This window comes from Pinus tabuliformis, chromosome 3_2 (genome assembly GCF_031772625.1).
Source record: "Pinus tabuliformis cultivar Carrire ecotype Pingquan chromosome 3_2, CPIR1, whole genome shotgun sequence".
NCBI lineage: Eukaryota > Viridiplantae > Streptophyta > Pinopsida > Pinales > Pinaceae > Pinus > Pinus tabuliformis.
In genome coordinates, this window is record NC_142302.1 from 426,571,440 (window position 1) to 426,596,609 (window position 25,170).

Sequence of the window (25,170 nt, forward strand, 5' to 3'; positions counted from 1 at the left end):
TGATGTAGGTGATTGGGTATTTTTACTGCTACATCTCAAGCAAGCTATTTATGAGAAGGAAATGTTGGCAATACTACATGCACTTAAAAAATGATGAACTTACCGAATGGGAAGACTCTTCAAGGATGAGGATGTGGAAGCATTGTTTTGTGCTATTTATATTATCCAACCAAATTGGATAAACGAAGGAAGGGATGAATGGAAGAAGGACGAAGAAGTATTGCCACTTATTGAAAAGTTGCAAAAGATCCCAATTCAAGCAATATTGCCAGAAATTGAAGAGGAAGGAAAACTCATATTGGAACCTGGAGCAGTCACAGAAACAAGAACCCGACAACTACGAAATCGATCAATTTCAGAGTATCTCATCAAGTGGAAGAACTTACCCACTGAATATTCCACATGGGAGGACAAGAATTTTATACAGAAGCATCAAGAACTACTCAAGCGTTGAGGACAATGCTTTTTGAAGGAGAGGGGCATGTTAGGCCCCTATACTACTAGTGTAACCCCTTATTGTTATTAGTATAACCCACTTATTATATTGATGTACCCATGTAGTTCCCATATTTCTACCATTGTGACCCATAGAAGCCCACTATTTTTATTATTGTGCCCTTACATTATTATTGTTATGTCGGCTCTGATTATGTTATAACCCCTTAGACTCCTATATATAGAAATGAGGTCTTTTCATTTGTATCATCCAAGAATTGTTCATTTATGTAATGTAAAGGAGGTTGCCCCCTCGAAGAGGTTGAATTATAAGGCATTGATCTATATTTTCTATCTTTTCTTAAGCTAGCTTCATAACAAAAGCACACCAAACATTAGAATTAGTCTTTTATGTCACTTTGGATCAAATATTCCTTCCATACATTCTATGCCATCATGAAGATCCCATGATTTTTCCATGAGCACTTGAAATAGTGTATAGTATATGATTTCCTAGTTCATGTGCATGGAAAATGTATTCAAATCCTTGGAATCATAGCTATATGTCACTTCTAGAATAAATATTATTTGCGAAAGCCCTGCTAATCTAGAGATTATCCAAGACACTATAAAAGTAAATAACTCTTTTAGGTATAAAATAGCCTACATTACAACACCTCCCACAAATAATAATGGAACAAATACACAGATAGAGGGAAGGAATCCTACCAACATGTGACACATAAGAAATAATTCCACTCATATTAGTTCCCTTAATAGAATGTATACCATGAACAAGGTAATGATGGTCATAATTTCCTAAGCAAGTAATGAAGTAAGGAACAACCTTATTAATATCACCCCTATGTTGAAACCTAATACTAGTGCCTCGATGGGCACTAATCTAGTGAAGCATTTTACCCTCACTTACACCATAGAATGCGATAATGTAGCCCCTATGACCTTTCAAATGATGAGGGTTGATATAATGATGTATCGAAATCATGAAAATAAGATGGACATTAAAATTGAAACAGACTTCAAAAATATATTTTATGGCATAGAAAAGATATCTCAAGTCACCAAAAAAAATTTAAGAAAGAGGATTTTGATTATTTGGATGTTGATACCAAAAATAGAGATGGTCCCACTTCATAGCTTGAGGGTATTATGTCATGAAGTCCAATATGCTTCACATACATTACATTTCTAAATAATGGTTGGTCACATACCATGGGTATTTGAGCTGCAACCTCATATTGTACGAACAAATATAACATTAAATACAAATTATTGGAGTTATACACCATTATATGTTTGAGGGAGATGATAATTTTCTTACCAACCCTTCTATTGAAGAAAAAATAATTAATGGTTACCTATCCTTGCCCAATGGTCTCAACATCACTATATCACTCACCCTTCGTTGCTCAGTGGTCTCTATAGAAATTAATTGCTCATCCCTTCTCACTTAGTGGCCTCAACAACACAAACCCGCTCATCCCTCCCTAGTCACTGGTCTCAAAAACACTGCCTCACTCACTTCATTTAATATCAAGGAGCTACAAATTTAATCTATTGCTACCACCATCTACTCCTTTCAAAAAAATATATCCTCCTCTTCCTTCAACCACACCATGGATCATACACTAAATAACCTAAGTTTTCTTTGAATTCCCACAAAGAAGAAAATTTAATCTAAAAATTCACCATGCTCCTATGCCATTCATGTTGAATCTAATTCCTACTAAGAAGGTTAAAAGAGGGGTTCCAAAAAGAAAAACAGATGGGCAGGATAAACCCATCACTATTATCAAAAACACCAACAAATTTCTCCATGCTCTTATTGATATGTTAGGATTCATGCATTCAACATAAAATACAGAAATCACTTCAATTTTACTAGGATTTTCATGTGGGGGTCGATAAGGACAAAACAAATCCTAACTCCCCACTCCCTCGCTTCCTATATAAACTAATTAACTTAAATTATTATTAGTGTCAAAACCTTGATAAAGGATTAATACTCCATAAAACTCTCTAGGAATGGCTGGTTTTGAATAGTGATAACAAATAAATTAATTTTTCATCATGTCAAGTCATTAAAAAAATTGTAGACAAATATATCAAAAAAAGAATCAAACTATAGTTAAATTTCAGCTAGAAATGGAGGGGGAAATCCATTAACTCACTGCCATGATCTATTTTAGGATTCCACCTTTTGTCAGGGGAATTTTTAGGTCTAAAATGGGCCTCCTAATGAAATTATTAAATAATAGTGGAAATAATAAAATAAGATTAGATTACATCATCAAATTTTAGAGGGAGAAAAGGAAAAACTACTTTTTGAACACATATTTTCAACCTATCTCCCTATGGGTTTACGCAAATTTAGAGGAGGAACACTTGTTAGATCCAAAATTTGATTCCTCGTCTAGGGTGTACCCATGTTTCCTACTTTCTATTGACCTTGCTACACAAAAAATGAGAAATACATGAAAAGTGTGATTGTAATCACGTTTTTTCATGTATTTTCATTTTTTGTATAACAAGTTCCAGCAAAAGTATGCAACATGGGTACTCCTTGGATGAGGAATTAATTTTTTCATCCAAAGAGTACTCCCACTAGAAATTTGAGTAAGATATTAGGGAGATAAGTTGAAAATACAAGTTGAAAAAATAGTTTTATTATTTTATTATTTTTTAATCTTTTTACTTTTTTACCCCAAAAATGGTGAATCATCCCCCATGGTTGACATCATCATCTTGAATCATATTGATTCTTATAAAGTTTATTTTGGTTGTAAATTTTTCTTAGGAGTCCCATTTTAGACCTCAAAAGTTCTATAATGCGCTGCTTGACAACAAAGTAGCAGATGCAACAACCAACACTGCTAGCAAGATACATAATATTTCAAATAGTTATTTTCATCAATTTTAGGGGTGAAATTATGAGCATGTATGCAAAAAAACACACTTTTATTGTTTATGACCTAAGAAACCTAACAGTAGAGAAAATTTGGATGAATTCCAAAAACCTACAATGTATACCAATGGTCTTCAAATCTGCATATAAAAATGTTAACAAAATCCTTGCAACACATAGAAATTGGAAGAAAATATAAGACACAAAAGTAACATAACTCATTGAAAATCAATATTAGTGTTATTATTATAAATGGAAAATCCACCAAAAAATTATAAACCATAGACATAGGTCAATATGGTCCTCCTCTATGTATTGGGTTCTCCCTTATTTCGCAATGGGCTATTTCTCTCTCTTCTCCACATATAACTGGGAAAATGTATGAATGGAAATTTGACATTGTTTCATAATTTCGATGATGATAAATGGGCATGACAAAATTGTGATGGAGAAACCTATATATTTATAATAAAATCCTAGATTAGACTAGATGAGGTCAAATAATAAAATATTTGGTTGACTGGATCAAAAGCTAACCTTTATGAGTATTTTATTGTTTTGGGGGGAGGGAAAGATTGGAGGACTGGTCAATAATATTTATTTAGTTAACTAACTCAAAAACTAATTATTAATTGAGTTAATTAACAAAAGATGTGTGAAATAATTAGTAAATGAAAATTATATATTAATCCTTTCTAGGTGATATGTGTTGGGACACATAATAGACACCTTTTTACACCTATTTTCCCTACCTTTTCTTATCATTTTGATTCTCAATGCCATACCTTATCAATCTTACATTCATCATTAACTATAATATGTTTCATTTCTATATTTCATCCTTATTATCTACTTTTTTTTGTAATTTTTCCTAAAAACTATTTTATTTAGACAATTTTATCAATAAATTGACAAAGAGTTGTTACAGGGTGTGTGGCACGTTGAGATGTTGTTATAGAACTATCTCTTAGATTTTCCTTGCAAATAATGGAGCATAGACCTTACTGACACAATTGACAAATGCTAAAATAATGTTTGACACATTTTTCTCCTTCATTTAGTAATGAAGACTGATTTGGATAGACACCCAGTCAGAGCTAGCTCGACCATTGAAGGAGACATTTGTGGACAACTCAGCTGGCCTAGTTGGAATAATTAGAATTATTAATAAAAAATAATTTTAATATTAGACAAGGTGTTACATGTTGATTTCCAATAGGGTTCTTTGTTAAATTAAAGTTACTGTATATTCTATATTTATATCACATGACATTCAAGATATTTTAATGTTGATATTATCTTTTGAAAATAGGAAAATATATTGTAATTATAAAATAATGTACTCTCTTCCTATGAAGCATGAATAGAAGAGAACATAGGAGGGAGTACCAATATTGTAATCCTATAGTTCAACTTTTCATTGATGCAATCTCTACCAATCATGGATTTATACCTTTCTTCTGAGGAGCCCATGAGACGTGTAATTTACCATCCATGTTGGGAAGGAAGGGCTCTCCTTCTTAGCAAGGAACATTGGTTAGAGAGGTATTGTAGCAATGTGTTTATTTCCTTTCAGTTATGATTCATGTGTGATTTACGATTACTATCACAATCGATTTCATGCACTGAGTAATTTTCAAATTGTAATCTTTGTTATTATGTAGCCACATAGGTCATCAACTAGTCCCTTCTCTAGGGTGCCTTTATTTGATTTCTAATATTACATTTTCTTGGTTTGTTCATTTTATTGAATGACTGTTTTCAGCAATTCCTTGACTATTGATAGTTTCTAGGAGTGTCTTTTCTTTGAATCGGAGTGATTGTGTAATATAATGAGTTTTATTTAGACACATGTTTTTATTTTCTAAAAGTATGAGAGAGAGTTGGAGTGTAACAAAAGGTGTGTTTTGATTGTTCACACTAACATTACAATTATTTGTTGAGGTTTTATTAGGTGTAGTTTCCATCTACTCGTGCATATAATTTTTGTGATATCCTTACCTACCCGAATTGAGAATTAATGTGTGATTTGGATCAATTGTTATAAATTAAAATGGAAATTGATTCATCAAACATATTGGCACCATTGTTATGAAGACTATTAGAGGTGCATATGCATGACTAGTTTACATGCTTTGATTAAAAGTGTGGTATATGTGTTCCTAACTCTAAGGTTTTCAGGTGGTGAGATGAGAGGTATGAAATTATGCATCACTTCGAAATACTGAAGTGGTCTCAGGCTCTCAAGGATTCAAGGAACATAGGATTGGATTGCATGAATAGTGAAGAAGAAAAATAAGGTGCCCCCAAAGAAAGTAACCATGCATGTATGAGAGGATGAGGAATAAAGAATAAGAATAAATATTTAGGAAGAGTAACATATATACAAGAGACCATCTCAAAAGCTAAATTAAAATCATCTACTTGAGGAGAAACACCTATGAAGAAAAGGTTAGGTAAAGCTTTTCAGCATAGGCCAGTATCTCCTAAGTCTTTTATGTTGGGTGCACACATTAAAGAAGTATAATTTTATGAAACTTTAATCTTAGAGACAAGTCTTAGATTTTCTATTCCATATATATCGACAACAGATGAATATCAAGACTTTATAGAAGGATAAGGGGATATATATGACTGAGAATTATAGTTAATCCCTAAAGAATGACCACTTGATCATTACATTTTGGATTTATATAGTGTGGTGAAACAATCTATTGAGCATTTTATTGTTGAGGGTGTTGCGAAGTCATTAGGACCACATATACAACCTAAATAGTTTGAGTAACCTAAACAACTTGAGAAATCCCCATCATCAAGAAAGGAGGAATATATTCCATTGGATGGGCCAGTTGTAACAATTGCCCAAAACCCTTAGCTTTTTGGTACAACCAAATGATAGGTAGGTTGGTTATCAGTTTCAAATTCCCTATTGGAAACTTCCAGGGATAGGCTCTAATGAAGGACATTCCTTTGTCAACGTTTCCTACTTTTCAAGGTAGAGTTACAAAAGATATGGATATATTCCTTTTTGAATTTGATGTCTTTTGTAGGAGTTATCATTATACTACTGATGAAAAAAAACTAAAATTGTTCCCATCCGCATTAAAAGGGTTGCACTAAGATGGTTTATGGGGCTCAGTGGGGCATCTACTACCTCCTGGGATGGAATGAAGAAGATATTTTTAGAAAAATATCAAGATTATTGTCATTCTAGAGATCATAACAATGATATATTCAAAATAATCCAAAGACTAGATGATATATTGGAAGAGTATGTTGAGTACCTTCAATATAATTTGCAAATATCTTAGCATAATGATCGAGAGAACTAAAACGTTAAAAAAAATGATCCAAGGAATTCAGGATGACTTCCTTGGTATGCTAAATCTTTTAGAGAAGGGAGATATTTCCAAGGAGCCTTATGATGATATTGTTCAACAATGTCAATATTTGCATTATGGTTTTCATGGTTGTGGCTGGTTTTTGCTAGCATTGATCTCAACCATGCTACATTAATGTAAACCTAGTGAAGTGAGATAGTCACGTTGACTTTACTAGATTAGTGGTTTGACTGATGTGTTACAAAGTTGTTGTTATAGAGTTGTGCAGAGGTATTGAAAGTGTGTTTCTATAGGCTTTTGCAAAGGTGTTGAACATGTGCATGTGTCTAGCATGATGTAAACTAGTTTGGAAGCATTGACATATTGATTTGGTAGATAGAGTTAAAGGCCTTAACATGATGATTTAGAGCCTTGACATGAGATTGATGTGATGGAGTAATGATTCTATAGACTTGGGAGATGGTTGCAAGGACAAAGCATTAGGTTCTAAGGAGTTGAAGTTGTTTTACCTCAATTTTTCGGCTAAAACAAGGGTAGCGAAGGTTAACAAATGATGTGTAGAATTTTAACTCAAGTTTCCTTCATTAGACCAACATTACCCCTCATAGTAACACTCTTCTTGAAGGAAAGACCAACATTACCCTATATACACTATGTTTTGTTACATTCCTTGCACATTCCAGTGGTTTCCAGAGGATGAAACTAAGGTAATTTCTCTTGGTAATGGTTGGAAATTTTTATTTTAATTTATCTCCATATGTAATGATTGATTTAGTGTGAATTCTTTAAGTGATTTAGTAGTGGAGATAGTGTACCAAGTTGATTAAATAGTTAAACAAATCTATTAGGAAGGCTAGGTGGTTTAGTGTAGAGTGAGCAGAAGTAAGTGCAAAGAGAGGAGGTTGAGCCTTTATAGAAGATTAGTATACAAAGGCTTAGTTATTGAAGCTTGTGCACACACATAGGAAATGTTAAACATTTTAGAACAAAGAGGTGCATGGGGTGGCTAGTATTAGTGGTAGGGATGTAGAGTTTGATCCACAGTTAGTGATAGTGTTTGCAGAAGTTGTAGAGGAGACAAATTAGAGGCACAATGTGTTGTTTCAAAGCTTGATGACAAAGATGAAGAGGTTAGTATAGCCCCATGGTTATGTGACTGATGTTTCTTTGATTGCACAGGTGGAGATTCATTTGCTTGGTTGTAGCATTGCTTTGTAGCATTGATTTGTCATTATATTGTTGAGTTCCTATCTTCATATTATGATGCTACCGATGGTGATTTAATGTAGGATTTTTCCATGCAGGAGGAGTTTTGCATGCTGACTTGATTTACTGATATGGTTTTACATGTGAGAGTCATTGCATGTTTGTCATGCTATTGATGTGTTAAGGGACTATTATTTGTAGTATTGATATTGGTTATTTATGTTGATGTTGCTGATAGTGTCTTACTGCTAGGGTTTGATAACAGAACTAAGCTTCTTGAGCATAGTGTTTTGTGGATCTAGTCTGAAAATTTTGAAGCGAGTTCCACATAGAGTTTGAGGATGAGTGGACTCTCAAAACTGGTGGATTTCTAAGTTGGAGAAGTGATTTCATGATAGTGGTGGATGGAAATAGTATTGTGGGAGTGGTGGCTTTCGTGAAGTTGAACCTGGATAATAGTTGGTGGTGGCCAGCTAACTGTATTTTGGGATTAAGTATTCTAGCTAGTGGTGGCTAACTAACTATATTTGAGGTCAAGTCTCCTAGCAAGTCATGGCGAGAAATCTATGTAAAATATATCATTTTATTGACACTAGTAGAAGACTCAGAGTCATGCAACAAAAACAAGGGTGGTTTTTCTGCTGAAAGGGTTTCCACTAGTTCTCTGTGTCTCCTTGTTATGATGATTTCTGTGTGTGTTTTAATGGTCTGTTATGTGCATATGATGCTTATTTGTTCATGCACATGTTATTGTTGCATATGTTTTTTTTTTAGATTCTCTCACATGTTAAGCTACTAATAAAAGAGTAAAATGTGTTAATAATGCAATATTGATTCACCCCCCCCTTCTCAGCATTGCCATGTTTCCCAAAAATGGTATCATAGAAGGGATCTCGGTAGCAACTTAGTCACTCAAGAGTAGATCCAAGAGGAAGGTTGGAAAATATTGACATTTTCTTTTTATAATGAATGCTCAAGGAATACTTTTCTAACTTCTGCCAAGTTCTAGGTATGGGAATTAAAAGTCAAATCTCAATTGGAATCTTGTGGTGTTGACATTTGGTAATTTTTTTATGAAGGATGTAGAAAGAATCCCATGTGAGTGAACGTGATGCAAAATGTTGCGCAAGAAATTAGGGGATTTATTTATGAGAATATCCATACTACACATATAAAAAAAGTAGTAGATCTGAAATCTACAAAGGATATTTGGGACATGTTGCATATGTTATATGGAGCCAACAATAACAACAATAATGGAGAAGTAAGGAATAACAACAAAAGGAAGAAGAGGAAGGGATCCAAGAAGGATGAAGTTCAGTTGAAGCCGTTGTGCAACATGACAACATATTTGAAGGTATAAGATGTATTTATTTACCTTTTTTTTATGTTTTAGATAGTTGTGATCATAATAATTCATATCTGGTTAGTGAAGAAGATGATGGCCATAGGTTTATTCTCCTTGAGGCTAAATATGAATCTGTGATGGATCTCACTGAAAATATTTCTAGATAAGTTGATATACAAACAGATGCATGTAGGGAACATGATAATAAATTACGGATCTGTGATAGAAAGAAGAAGGGTCTCAAGGACGAGATTATTATTTTGAGGACCCAATAGGCATAAAAAAATAGAATCAAATATTTCTTGTACAATCAACTAAAGGAGAAAGAGGGTCAAGTTATTCAACTGGAAAGTGAGGTGGTTCAATGAGGAAATAGTTAGAGAAGAATGTTTAGTTATCCCCAATGAGAATATGTGGTCTTGGATTTGGAGAGTCTAGCACACAACAATTCAAGAGTAACAATGAGGAACCAAAGAAGACTGTAACAAATCTTGTGACCAATGATAGCAGTAATAAAGGAGATTTAGAGTAGATATATCAGTAGCACTCAAGAAGAGCATCAAGAGGATAATTCATATCCAGAAGATCATTCACTCCCAGTGTTGATAGTGGTATATTTCAAAGGATAAGTCAAAAATCCTTTTCCCCCTTAATGGACAAGATTGAGTGCTCCAGTTGTCACAATTTTGGACATGTGGCAACTAATTGTAGGAGCATATTATACACATCTATGCAACAACTTTCACATCAAAGGAGAGGACCCCCTTTTAGGTATATAATTTCATTTAATGGTTATTGTTATGCTTGTAACCTACTATACACAAGGCCATTGATTTCATATATAGCATGAGGAGATGGAGATTCAACATGGATTAAAGAATATCAAATCATTTGGTTTCATATCTTCATCATATAGAGTGTTATGTGTGTCATAATTTTGGGCACATGGACAAAAAATGTTGTTGGCATTATGTCTCATGGGTTGTCCTTTATGTCAACCTCATTACAACATTGTTTCCTACATGGATTGTATGGATTAGCATAGTTGGATGCCTTCATGGATTAATAGTAGTTGTTTGTTTACAATGATATTCCTATATGACGTTAACAATGGTAGTGCAGGAATTTGTGTATAGGTGTTGCAGGCTTTACAGGTGGCTAAGGAGAGTAGATGGTTGTTGAAACTCATGTAAACCCTTTTCCTTGTTGGCTTCTAGGTCAATGTGGTAATGACACTAGGTTTCAATGATTAACATTTGTGTTGAAGTATCACAAATATTGGCAGATGTTTGGAGGTGTGTACAGGTGTTGATGAAAGTGTGCAAGCAACTAAGAGAAGTTCTAAGCTAAAGAACTATTTTTTCTTCTATGCTCTACCATAGTCATTGGGATAAAGTGTCCTACATGTGGTAATAGGATACCTGTGGCCATGCCTTTAGGTGGAAAAAATAAAAAATAAAGTGCAAAACCAAGGTTTCACCCATTGAATCCATGCGCGTTGAGCTCGATTGATTCAGGCAATGATCACCTTAGTTTTCTTTCCTTTGATATTTGAAAATATTAGTTTTTGGCCTAAGGTATTAGGAGGATGAAAAATTGTAAAATAAGGATAAAATGGGAGCAAGTGTCTATATAGATAAATTCTTTCGTCGGTTTATCTTGAAAAAGAGTGCACTAAGATGCATGGAGATAGTATAGTATTATGATCTACTCACTAATATGTTTATTGTAGGTGTAATGGAAGACAAATGTAGTAAATATATGTAGAAAGGAATGCATAGGCCATATCTCATAACATTGTGCATATGTCTAAGAGTTTTGTTTAGGTATGCCTTGATTTTTTTGGTTAAAGAGATTACCAATGAGTAAGATGATTTAATGACATATATATGTAGAAATCATTGTGTGTTGAATCAACTAATTGCAAGGTTTTTCACTGAATAATTTTTATATCTCTATTGATGTAGAAAAGATATTAAAAATTAAATTACACATAGGTCTAATTGAGAAATGAATGTATATAGTAAGTAATATTTGAGATAGAGGGTTAATAATCGAAGATCATTAGAGAAATTCTGAGGCAAAGAATGGGCCTAAAAACAAAAATGTACAACTTTATAGGAACCAATAGGATTCAGTATGATGTTGTCAACCATGGGTGATGATTCACCATTTTTGCAGTAAAAAGGTAAAATGATAAAAAAAAAAAAACTACTTTTTCAATCGCTCGATTTTGGAAAGTGGTGATGCAGAATACACATCTTTTTGGATCATATTTTTGGTACTTAAAATTTACTTGTCCATCAATATGAACATTTTTCTCTAAATGTTAGTGATTTTCATGCTGATTTTGAAATGTGTTGATGTGGCTTCAACACATTTTTTTAGAAGGCTTATTTTTGACACTTTAAATTTTTTTATGTATCAACGATGAACAATTTTTTTTTTTTGTTAGTGATTTTCATCCTCACTTTGAAAAGTGTTGATGCAACATCAACACTTTTTGTTTAGAGGGCTTATTTTTTACACTTTAAACTTTCCAAGGTATTAACTGTGGACATTTTTTTTAACTGTTGGTGATTTTCATGTTGGTAATAAAACGTAAAAATAAATAAAAAAAAATGACAAATATATATATATATATAAAGAAAGAAAAGAAAAATTGAAATAACACATAATTGAAAGAAAAAAAAAAGGTAACAAAAACCAAAAAAAATATCAATTTAAAAAAAAAAACACATAAATAGAAAGAAAATAATTAAAATAAACTTTTTAAAACATTAAAAAAATATATATATATATTTTTAAATAAACAAATTTAAAATAATTAAAATTAAAAAACTAAAAATTAAAAATTAAAACAAAAATGAAAATAATTGAAATAAAAGATAAAAAATATATAAAAATATTAAAAAAATAATCAAAAACTGACCTGCCTAGGTGGAAGCGGGGACTTGGCCTTGGGTAGACAGAGCCCCTACAACAACCTACGCACGTTGAGGCTAATTCCTGGAATGAACCTCCCCCTTCCTAGGTGGCCGTAAAGGTTCGATCGTGGGCGAGCAGGGAGTTGACTCGGAATCAGTCTCCCCCCATCCAGCTAGTCGTGGGGGCTCGGCCTTTGGTGGTCCACCTAGGGTCGAGCCCCTGTGGCCACTTGGGCACGGGGAGACCGATTCCAGGAATCAACCACTCCTCTCATAGGTGGCCATGGGGGTTTGACCCTAAGCGGGCAGAGAGTTGAGTCCAACTCATTGCCAACCTAGGGCTGAGCCCCCACGATCACCTAGGCAAAGGGAGGTTGATTATGGGAATTTGCCACCCCATGCCCAGGTAGTCATAGGGGCTTGAACTTGGGTTGGCGGGGATCTGGAATTAGCCACACCTCGCCAGGTAGCTATAGGGAATCAACCCTCGGCGACCGGGGAGTTGGACTCGGCTCCCCACTCGCCCACGGTCGAGCCCCTGCGACCACCTAGACAGGTCAGTTTTTAATTTTTTTTTTTTTATTGTTTTTAATTTTTTTTTTTATTGTTGTTAATTTTTTTAAATGTTTTAATTGTTTTCTAAATGTTTCTTTATTTTTAATTTTATAAATATTTTAAATTGATCATTTAATTTTTTTTTTAATTTTTTTTTCAATTATTTCAATTTCTCTTTTTAATTTTTAATTATTTTAAATTTGTTTATTTTTTTCAATTATAATTATATTAAAATTGTTTAGTTTAATTATTTAATTTATTTATGCAGTTTGTTTTTTTTTTCATTTTATTATTATTATTAAATATTGTGTTTTTATGAAATTTTCCCCCTTTTTAATTTTTTTTTTGTTTTTTGTTTTTTTTTTTTCAATTTTGTGTTGAAATTTTTTATTTTTACAAGTTACTTTTGTTTCTTTCACAATTTTATGTCTATCTATCTACATATATATATTTGAGTTTTTCTCATGTTTTTTTATTATTATTATTTTCAATTTATTTTTTTAATGATTTCTTTTATAAGTTTAATTTTTTTAAATGTTTTTTCTTCTTCTTTATTTCTTTTAAAGTTTTTTTTTTGTTTTTTTTTAATGTTCTTTGTTTATTTGATTGTTTGTTTGTAGTTTGATTGTTTGTTTGTTTTTTAATATTTATCTCATGAATATTATTAAATTATTTTTTAAGTTTTTTTGTTTTTAAATTTTTAAATTCTTTTCCTAAATTATATATATATATATATATATATATTTTTTATTATATTTTTTTTAATTTAATTTTTTTATGTTTGTTTGTTTTTTTTTTTTATTATTTTTTTTTATGTTAATTTTCTTTATTTTTTATGTTTTAATTTTCTTTCTCATATATATATATATATATATATATATATATATATATATATATATATTTTTTAGTAATGTTTTTAAATTTTTTTTATGTTTTAATATATATTTTTATCCACTTCTTATTATTTTTTTTAATTTTTCTGTCTTTTTGGTATTTTTTATAGTTTTTATTTGTTCAATGTTTTCATACTCTCTATATTTTTGAATGGATATATATGTAAAAATAGAAAATATGTAGAAGTAATAAGTTAGGAGAACAATTTTTTGTCGATGGTGTACTTCATTAGCGATCAAAAGGACTCTGGAAACGACATTTTTTTCATAACTTTTAATCTATTTATTAGTTTCAATTTATTAAATTCAAAAGAAATATAATATTAATATTAAATTTTTATTATCATTATATATGAAAATAAAATTAATCTCTCTCTCTCTCTCTCTCTCTCTCTCTCTCTCTCTCTCTCTCTCTCTCTCTCTATATATATATATATATAGTTTTGAAAAAACAATTTGCAAATTCCAAAATCTTAAAATTATTTAAAAATAAAGTGTTTACACAAATTTCCAAAAAAATAAATGTTTTAATGAAGAGAGTATCAGAAACTCCAAAATCACATATAAAATCATTTTTTTTGTAAAGTTGTTTATTTTAGATAGAGAGGAATGACTTGTTACAGAGTTTTGTGAACCCAACGTTTTGGACTCCCAAGTGAGTCCATCATCAGGGGATGCGACAATAGATATTCTTCAACATTAATGATGAATCCAAGAGCTATGTTAGGGTATATATATAGGTTATTAAGGAATGATGTGAGGAATTAGGTCGGCCATTTATTTATTTATTATTTATTTATTAATTATTGTTATTTATTATTATTATTATTATTATTATTATTATTTTATTTATTTTTATTTTTTTCTCTTCAAATACCCTATATTATTATTTCTATTCATATTACTATTATTAATTAATTAATTAATTTTTAATTTTTATTTTATTATTGTGCTTAATTGCTATTATTAAGTTAGGTAGGTGGATTAATTCCTTTAATAAATAGGTTAAAGGGATAAATAGATTAATTAATTAGTTTTATATTTTATAGGTTTAATTATTATGTTTACTAATTTCTTTATATCAAATTAATTATTTTGAATAATGATTTACTTAATTTATTAATGTGTTTTAAATTAATTAATTATTTATTTAATTGTTTTAATTAATTAATTAATTTATTATTGTTATTATTTATTTATTTATTTTATTTTATTTTATTTATTTTATGTTATGTTATATATGTATATTTAGATTTTATTTTATATTTTTTATTAAAATAGTTGATTAAATAATATTTATGTATTTTTTATTATGCTCACTGATTTATTTGATTAAATAACTAATTTGATGAGATATAAATTAATTACTTAATTTTATTATTTCTTGATTTAATTATTATATTAATTACTTAATTTAATTATTTAATTATTATTTTTATGTAAAAATTATCAATTACTTAACTACTGTATTTGACTTAATTGATAGAAAATTAACTTATTTTAATATTTACTAATATTTATTTATTTTCTTACCAATTAAAGTATTTATATTTGGGTAGTTGGTTTTATTTAATTTATTTATTAAATAATTAATTAATTCATCAAAACTAAAGTGTTTCCTGTCAAGTGACTTAAATACATTATATAAAAAAAAAGACATTATATTTAATAATTTGTTATTAATATGATAGATTTAAAACAAAAATAAATTAATTTAAATCAAATGGTAATAATTTTTTTAAGTAATGTTAACACCATGTCTGAAAATCATTAGAATTGTAAGGATTTTCATAGAGGTGATATTTTATCTTTAATGTCATCATTGGAATTTTAAGGCTTTACAGAGACATGATATTTTATCTTTAATGTCATGCATATAGTAGAAATTTTAAGGTTTTTTAGAGTTATGATATTTTTTCTTTAACATTATTATTAAAAAGTGTTGACAATTTACCTCGAAAAAAAAGACGTTATTCCAACATCATGACTCTTTATTTTTAGGGTGTTCTTTTGCACACAAAAAGATGACTTTTACTTCCATTTTTAAGAAATGTTGAAAATTTACCTTGAAAAAAAGGTTATTACAGCATCAACACCTTTTGTTTTTAAGCTGTTTTTTTTTCATTTTTTCATGGTTTTTAGGCTGGAGTACCCATTTTGAGGTAATAGTTCTTGTTTGATCGGTAACTATGTTGTGTGCAATTCAATTTTAAATATAAGGAGTACCCATGTATACGTTTGATGGACCCTACTAAAAAGAAATGTGAAATAGATGGAAAAACACAATTGCAATCATGTTCTTTTCATGTATTTCACATTTTTGTGTAATAAGGTCCATCGAAAGTATGCAATGTGGGTACTCCATGGATGCAAAATTAAATTCTGCATCAAACGAGTTCTCCTACGTAAAATTTGAGTAAACTCATAGGGAGATAAGTTGAAAATACGAGTTTCAAAAGTAGTTTTTTTTTTTTTTTCCCTCAAAAGCTTGATGAGGTAATCTAATATTATTTTATTATTTCCATTAATATTTTATGATATTCCTTATGAGGCCCATTTTAGACCTAAAAATTTCTCTAATTCTTGGAGAGATTAATGTGACAGAAAGATACATATGATTGATTGCTCATGGTCACATCCTATGATGTTGGTATCTTCCTTTTCTTATCTTACAGAGATTGTGATGTGTTTCCTTGTTTATGTATTCAAATAATAGTGATTGAATGTAATTTATTGTGTCTTGGTTGCTTGAGTAATCATTAAGGATTGCATATGCTTTGAATGGTTTATTGTGATAGAGGTTGTTTCTTGTAGACAATTCAGATATCCATACGTTTGGACAGGGTATATATCGATATATATATATATATATATATATATATATATATATATATATATATATATATATATATATGGATGCCTTGACTCCTGTTATTGTATATATTTTTGTTGTTCCTTAGCTATGAATACAGTGATAAGAGAGTGCATTGAAGGGTAGAAATTTAAAAAACTGGGTTTGTGTGATTGATGACAGTAAGACTATATGTTGGAGCTAGACATGTAAGTTTGAAGACAGTGATTTATGCCCTGTCTAGGGTATGTAGAGATTAGATTTATGTTTAATATCCTAATGATGTATGTTGTAAGTGAATGGTATTGAAGAGATATGAATGGCAGAAACCTAGTGATCTACGAAGTATTATTGACTCGTTAATTTTAATCTCATAGTGCATGAATAATTCTCATGAGCTCTATAAGGCAAGAGTTGTAAGTGATCTATATAATGTTTCTTGTCCTCTATTTGGAGTTGGCTACTCTAGGCTTAAGAGCATGGTGATTGTACTTTGAGAAAATAGACGTGGCATTGAATTTGTGTTTTATTAATGGCTTGGCACCAGAATATGAATGTTATGGATGATTAGTGTGATGATTATTTGATTGTTTATGGCTTGGAATTTTACAGTGATGATTAGTTAGGGTTTGATATGTTTTTTCATAGGAATTGGCATGGTATGGCTTGACATGGTTGTTTTTGATTTACTTGATATTGGTAGTGTTGTTGAAGGTTTTCTTAGTATATTGGTATGATTTTATTACAATGGTTTAATTGGTATTTAGTGGTTGTTATTCAATGACTAGTATATTGGTATTCAGTGATTGGGACTTAGTGATTCAATATTCAAACATTTCGTGATTCAGAGGTTTAGTGTTTGGTATCTTGGTATATGGTTAGTGTGTGTGGTGGCTTGCATGTTTGGATAATTGAGATAGGTGGATCCAATATGAAAATTTTGAAACATGGTTCACAGACCTCCTGAGGGTTGGATCCTTCAGTGAGGGAGTAGGAGCTTTCTTTTGTTAGGATCTGATAAGCTTGTCATGGAGTAGGAGCTTCCTTGTAGTAGGTGCTAGAGAATTCATGGAGGTTGTAGCCTCCTACAGGTAGGATGCTACATACTAGTAAAAGTTTGCTGCAACACAAGATGTAATGAAGACCTTTTTTTATAATAAGAAAGAAGACAATGATGACAGCATGAGTTATTTTCTCCCACATTGGCTTTCCACCTAAATTCCGGTATCCATGTTTTATTGATGTGTTGATGCATTTTATGGTTTACATGCTCTTACACTTAATGTTGCTCATGGTTTACTAAATAAGCCATAAGCCATAATCTATAACACTATGATCTTAGAATGAAGTAATGGTTCAAGATAAATGTGAAATGAAATAATAAGATAAGTCAATTTGAATTGGAAATGAAATACTAATTTAAACCCCACTCATTATTTATAACAATTGGTATTAGAACATGTCTCTCCAATAAATATTCAGCACTTGAGATTAGATCAGGGACAATGGAAATGAGGCAGAAGAATAATGAAGAAAAAAGGAATAGGACAGGTTAGGAAAGAAGTGATAGTGATGTATATGATGCCATGGCATATATGCATTCATAGATCAAGGACAATCAGTAGGGGAACAAGCCAAGTCAATACATATGGACAATAAAGGTATGCTTGTACTTGATGATACTAACTATCAAGATAAAAAAGAGAAGATGAAGATAATGTTTCTCAAATCTAATGTTTGGCATTTAGTCTATAATGGTTATACTAAAAATACACCATGACGATAAGAACTCTAGAATAATAGTCTAGAATGAAATGCAATCTATTGTACTATACTTGATTCAATATTAGAGAATTTTATGCATTGTGAAACCATAAAGGAGGTATGTGATAATGTGCAAGTCATCCATTAAGGAGAAAGTAAATAAGTAAAGGAAGATTTCTAATTGGGTAAACCAAAAATTAATCTTCTTCCTTATACATTAAATGAATTTAAAGGAAATTATGATTTTTCAGATTATGAAAGTGGTCAAAACAACCTTTGTTATATCATATGGAGTTACTTATTTAGAGGAATATACTTTAGAAGAAGTAAAAAAAATTAGAACAAAATTTCTTCTTATTTGGAAAAGATTAACATTATTGAGAATAAGTTGTAGGAATGTGAAAAAAAAGGACCATAAATTAGTAAATATTTCAAAACAACGTAGAAAAGGAAAAAATATTATGAAGTATTTGAAGTAGAGATCATCTCTATCAAATAAGATCTTGAAAGTTCAAAAAAATAATATGATGAGATACTCCATCTATTTGAAGAACAAGAGAATGGGCATAGGGAAGAGATTATCAAATTAAGAACAGAAGTAGAATAAGAAGAAACATTGAAGAAGGAATGAGGAAACAATATATGGAAAAATAATAACAATGGCAAAAATTGGAGGCTAAGGTAAGCATTATAAAAGGTAAATTAATAGAAAAAGAGAAATATTTAAAATTCCATGATAGTACAAAGATATTGGAAAATATTCATAACAGTCAAAGATCCTCCTCCATCAAATTAAGCCTTGGTTTTCATGAAATTGTTAAAGTAGAATATAGTTCTCGAGCTTACTCAGAAGTTAACAAAGAAATATTTTAGAATTCTGGTAAAGAATCAAGAAGTCAAGTATACCATAAACTAATGAAAGTGAATTTTGAAAGGAAATCATTGGCTCCAAATAATTGAAACAACAATCTATTCTCACCTTTGATAAATGATATTGAATTTTTTATCTGTTTTAATTGTGGACACATTGTATCTAATTATAGAAGAGGATAGCTCAGACCTAACGCGAATGATCTCTTCAGAAGAATATCATTGATTATCAGCTACTCAAGTTTCTTTTAAGGGTATTATTTTACATCCAATGTGTTTGGCCACAAAGCTATTAATTGCAATAAGAGAAATATGAAGCAAAAATTTTATGATTCTCTTGCTTCCTTCTCTGGTCATGTTACATATAACGTGCTATACATGTAACAAGTTTGGAAATATAGAAAAAAAATGGAGTAAGCTAATCAATTCATATAGATAACAAGTAGACTCTCTACAAAACAAGAAAGTAGACAAGAATGTTGTTATCAAAAGACCAGAAAAATATGGATCCAACAATAGTACTCATCTTGAGCAAAAGAAAGAAGAAAAAGTAAGGTGTGGCTCTTCTCTATGTTCATTTCAAGAAGAATACCAATGGTACATAGATAGTGGATGCTATCATGACATCTTTGGAAATAAGAGAAAAATTATCTCTCTAAGGAAAAACGAGAGTGCTAAGGTTATTGGAAATAGTACACCTGTAAAGGTACTAGGAACGGCTAATTTTGATCTTAATGGAAAGAATAGAGAAACAACTAATGTTTTATTGGTTGAAGGGCTAAAGAAAAACATTCTAAGTGTAGGCCAAATAACTTATAAAGGGTACGTAATTAGATTTACATCAAATTGATGCAAGATTATGGAAGAAGACATTGGAGAAGTTATAGCCAAATGCTTTATAAATGAAGATAAAATATATGTGCTAAAGAAGAATACATGAATAAATAAGAAGTATAACTCCTATTCTTCATATTCAAAGTAAAGAAAAATAGTCCCCTTTGTAGTATATTATATATGATGCTATTACTTAAAATACTGCGGAAGTGGATATGGAACAATCGGGTTTACATGATCTATAATACATTATCTTAGTGGGAGCCTTGCATTGATGATGATTTCACATGTTTTTATAATTTATTCTACTAATTCTGCATATATGACATACACTATAAGACATTACATGTTTAGAGGGAGCTTCAACAACTCGTTGTTGGGATTATGCTTCTAATATTAGTTCATTGCAAATTCTTGATGACCCCTACATCATGTTTGCGTGTGTTGACCTATGATGTAATATATGCATATATTGTGATCAATATTGAAGGACTAAAATAGGTTCAAGCAAAGATCCTCTTATTCTTCCAATGGTTCATTATTTCTTTACTATGATTAGTGTTGTAGCTCCTACAGACAACTATTGGGTTGCGGAGGGATCAATACCTAGGAAATATTAGTCTATCTTGAAGATAATTCATTGTTGCTCAAGAGATAAATGAAAATAATTTTAGATCTATTTCCATTACCTTTCCTCATAGGAATGTATAGTATATGTAGTACCACAACATCATTCCGAATAATAAATGCTTCAGGTCTAGTGGTCAAAACACAAAGAATGCAACTTAGATTTGTCGTTGTAGAAAATATGGAAAGGAGAAATATAAAGGGGGAACCTAGTGTAGGGGCCTAGAGAAACAAAAAATCTTATGCAGCAAATCCCAACCAAATTATGGAAGAATAAGGAAATGAAATGCAGAAATTATGGAGCACATTTTAAGGTTTCCAACTCGACATTTCATGGGTACATTCTATCACAATATAAAATAGTAAATATGTAACTTCACAAGTATTGTCTTCTACAATATAATATAGTAAATCCATGATTTATAAGTGAAACCAACATCTACTAACACAATTTTTGAGGAAGAGAAACACATATTGTTATAGACATTTTTGTGCCTTACAGCTATAAGCATGAAATGTCCATAAACCAAGGGATCCTAAGTCCCTAAAGATGTTGTTCCAGCTCCTAAAGAAACAAGGTCAACAAATTACAGCTTCTCCCAGAAGTTCTCCACTAGAAACTGCTCAAAACTAGTCAAATCAGGATCAATTCAGATGCTCCACTAGCTGGCTGCGTTGCAAAGCACCCAAATACACTGGCTAGGTGCATTGCAATGCACTTGAATGCACTACCCAGGTGCGTTGAGCGGGAAATGACAAGTGGCAGAGTCATTCAACGAGGTGGAGAGACAATGGAAGCTTCCAGAATCTTCTCCAATGACACTTGCCTCACTGAATTCGACTAGTGATGAGTAAGAGGCTCTCAGTCTCCAAGTGGAAGCAAGAACTGACAAAGATAAGCCACTAATAAACTCATGGGATGACTCATCCTCTTTGCATACATCTATATATGGATCCCTCACCAAGAGATCCAGAGGTTGGAATTTTGTACATTGCAGAGAATTATTGTTGGTTTGGTGATTGATATCAGAGTATTGGGTGATTTATGCTTTGTTGGAGGTGAAGAAGGGATTCTATGCTGGGAGGCTGATGCTGGATCAGGACTCATCGGTTGTAACTCCTCCTGGATCTTCTTGTTTTATCAATAAAACTACTTGAGTTTCTCCTACATGCTTGTATATCTGATGTGCGTTATATTTGTATGTTTAGCTTAAATCTGATCCTAAGCTTTTTATGAACATAAATCTATGTCTTTGTGTAGTTTCTCTCTTCTGTGAACTTGCAGGAACTTGGTGACGCTGGGCAAGTGAGGGAGCAGATCGGTGAAAGCTGGCAAAGAGAGGATAGATTGGATCGAACAACCAGCGCAAGGCACAGGTCGGTTCATCTTAATCATCTTCATTTATAGTTCATAAAGAAGAATACAAGAGTAGTTTTCCTTGTTTGTTTCTGAGGTCACTGTCACAACCCTGTGGGATAGGGTCATTCTGAATAGACGCTTTTCCCGAAAACAAAATGGCAACTCCACTGGGGATCGTGTCTAGTTAGTTTATTTGTGTTTCTATTGTTGTTCATCTCATAAACTTAGGAGTGGCGAATTGAACTACATTTGCCATTTACAAATGCAAAGTAGACATCCGCTACTCTAGTCCATTCACTGGGCCTATTTATGATCTGAACAGTTGACTCACAAATGATCTGATTACCCTTCGTGATAGATCTCAAACCTCTTATAAATCAACCCTCTGATTGTGCACATTTGATTTCTTTTACCCAGCCAAAAACCATAGATTAAACTGCAAACCATGACCCAAAACCCGGAGACAATTCTCGTTTCTGCTTCAGCGCAGGCTCTGTGAAGAGACTCTGCATTTCAGCACAGTTCCCAAGAGGGCTACCTGCATTGCAATTCAGTTTCTCTGTGTAGCAGGTGCATTGAACAACCTAGCCCTGCCTAGCTGAGGTTCTTTGTTCATTTCTTCCAGTTTTGCCTCTGATTTTTGCAGCCTGTGATCAATGTGTTTGTCTGTCTAAAAGCCCCTTTTCTTTGCCTTAATTCCGCCTCAGTTGTATAAAAGAAACTGTATTTGTTTTTGTGTATTTGTTACGTAATTTACAGTTTCCCATTGCAAAAGTAAACTGGTCATACTGTCGCCCTTAGATCTAGATCTGTCGTAAGTGTCGTTTTGATCTTAGGAGAAAGTATATTTGTTGTTGACAGTTGATTACACTTTGACCTTTGCCTTTGGCTTGAATTTGTGAATTTCTAGTGTCGAAACAAGTGTTTACTTCAAAATCATAAAGTGTCATAATCGTTTCTACCTTTTGATTTCGAAAAGAAGCTTGTTTGTGTTTTTCACTTGAAATCAAATTCAAATTTATACAACAACTTTCTTTTTAGGAATCAATATTAAGAAAGTGAAAAAAAAATACATGCACAAGTGCATTCGCATATTGACAGTTTGTATGGCTTGATTTAGGAAAAGTGCATTTATAGTGTGCTCTTTTCTCTTTGAGAAAAGATTGTGTCTTTATTTTCCCCTTGTAGCTAGGATTTTCATTGCTGAAAAGAGATAAAAAGCTTGCTTATCATCTTTAGACTGCATTTTAGGAATTACATCTACATCTCGTGGTGAACCCAAAAGGAAAACTTAATAAGAAAGATCAACCTAAAATAAATTCAATGAACTTAACAACGCTTTGTAACTTAACGCACAACATCTAGAGGTCTAGGCTAGAGACGTATTCCGGCATCGTAAAGCCTGGTAACTGTTGTCCTCACTGTTGGTTGGGTGATTCCTCCACTTTGAGACGATAAGTGACAGTACGGACTTGTGCTCCCACGTACCGTCGAGTATATATTGGGAGACCCCTATAGGCATAAAACCTTTATCCATAGGAAGCCGTGTCGGCCGCCCTACTGATCGCAATGCACTGAACACAGCATTCGGGAAGATTGACTGCCCGTACCCTAAAAAGTATTCTACGGTTTTGCGATTGGTTTGGCACTCCCTCTACCTAGACCTCCAGAGTAGTCCCTTTCGTTCCTTTTCAGACTCCTTAACGGAAAAGGTCCATCTGAGCACTTGTCACTTCAGGCTCATTAAAAATCGAAGGAGACTAGAGTCATCTTTTGTTTTTTCTCGACTCTTTAAAACTGAAAAAGCAAGTTGTGTCAAAAGCGTCTAAAATTCATTTAACACGGAAACATATTTTCCCTTTTATTTTAGTTGATCGAGTAATCCACAATCGTGGAAGAAAGTCAATTGAAACCTCGTCGTTCACGGAGGCTTATGAGTCAACCGTCTTTGTCTCCGGAAGCGAAACCAGTACGGACAAAGCGGACTCATTTAACCAGATCCAAGTCTCCAATCAATATTAGAACAAGTGTTCCAACGACATTAGAGACTCCGGTTACTCCAAGCATTTCTGGAATCCCTGCCTCAACAGAAGAAGTTCGACAGCCATAGAAGGACAGTGATACTGATCCTAGTTTGAGAACAACAACTTGTGTTACTGAACCAGTTCCATCCATAACCGGTTCAGAGAGGAACCGGTTTAGAGAGTCTTACTTTTCAAACATCTGTCGCTGCCTCTTCGGCACCAGAAATATTTTACGGACCTGACGGTCTTCCCCTTCCACCTGGTTTGATTGCGATAGAGGAAATTGTAGAAGATCCACAAGCGAGTACTCCAACACATTTTGGAGTCGGGGTCACTCTATTTCCTTCGACATCAGAAGTTAGTCTACCACCAGTGGAAGTTCCTGTAGAATCGCTAGGTAATATTTTGGATAGACTACAAATGTCTGAACAACCGTCAACATCTAGGATTGTGTCTTCTGACACAGTGATGGTGGAGCTCCCTGCTATCACTCCGACAATGTTTGCCGGCGTACCATTTGTCCCGACTAGCTCACAACCGCTGGAAGGAGTCCATCTAGGGGCTATTTCGACAGTCTGGTCCGTTCCTGTTTGTTCATCCGGAATTATACCCGGAAACTCTTATGTTGAGTCTCAACAAATCGATCCATTTGGAGGTCAATTTGGGTAGTCCAGTCCCCAAGGGCAAACAATTCCCTTGAGTTCTGGATTACCACCGTATGGGGGGCAGTATGCCCTTTCATTACCACCTCCAGGAGGGTATCCATACGGGGGTTCACAATAGCATTCAGGTTATACTAGAATTACCTCAAGTGGTTGGGTACCTATACTACCTCAACAACCAAGGGTTGTATATTCGATGCAATAATGCGTACTTGTGTCGAACATACCCACTACGCCAGCTATTGTGACTATGTCGCAAGTTCAAGCGCTACCTGTTGTGTGTCAACCTCAAGTTTCTCAGGTTGTAATGCAACAGCCCATTGACCCTGCGACTCAACCACAATCGCCAACTGGTGGGGCGACACAGGTCCAGACGGGGACAATTACCCCTCACCTTGGTCAAACGGTTAGTATCAGGCAACAACACATGGCTTCACAACCGTGGCTGGTGCAATACCAACAACCACAATTCCAACAAGTATACCAAGGTGCTGAGCAACAGATCTTTGCAAATAGTGGACAGCCGTACATTCAAAACGGTCAAAAT